The 292-nt window shown below is 30.1% G+C and overlaps 1 protein-coding gene across 1 annotated transcript in view; it reads right to left on the bottom strand.

Moving 5' to 3' along the window:
• The window catches only part of LOC110420729 (secoisolariciresinol dehydrogenase-like), an 890-nt gene extending 882 nt beyond the window's left edge, over positions 1 to 8 (bottom strand). Inside the window, exon 1 of the mRNA XM_021434103.2 lies at positions 1 to 8. This exon is cut by the window's left edge and continues 882 nt beyond it. The gene's annotated coding sequence lies outside the window, so the exon portion shown is untranslated.
• Between the last annotated feature and the right edge of the window lie 284 nt (positions 9 to 292).

A 292-nucleotide genomic window follows, 5' to 3' on the forward strand; every position in this document is an offset into this window, starting at 1 on the left:
TTAGAGCTACCTTCCCTTCCAGCCTACAAATGGAAGTTGAATACAATTAACTGATATATTTGTTATGCTTCATATCCATTTATCTCATACAAAAATAATAACAAAACATCGGCTTATCTAGCAGTCCAACCGTCAGTTTAAAATGACCCTAACTAAACCCAACTAATTGATTGGTATTCCGCAAAGACTTAGGTAAAGTTCATTAAATCAAATTCATCAGATTTTTTATTAAAAATGATCAAAATATAACCTAAATCTGGAAAACCAATACGGATAGATTCAAAAAACTTAT

The sequence above is a fragment of the Theobroma umbraticum genome, unplaced genomic scaffold (assembly GCF_002168275.2).
Source record: "Theobroma umbraticum cultivar Fairchild unplaced genomic scaffold, ASM216827v3 scaffold_86.0, whole genome shotgun sequence".
NCBI classification, from domain to species: Eukaryota; Viridiplantae; Streptophyta; class Magnoliopsida; order Malvales; family Malvaceae; genus Theobroma; species Theobroma umbraticum.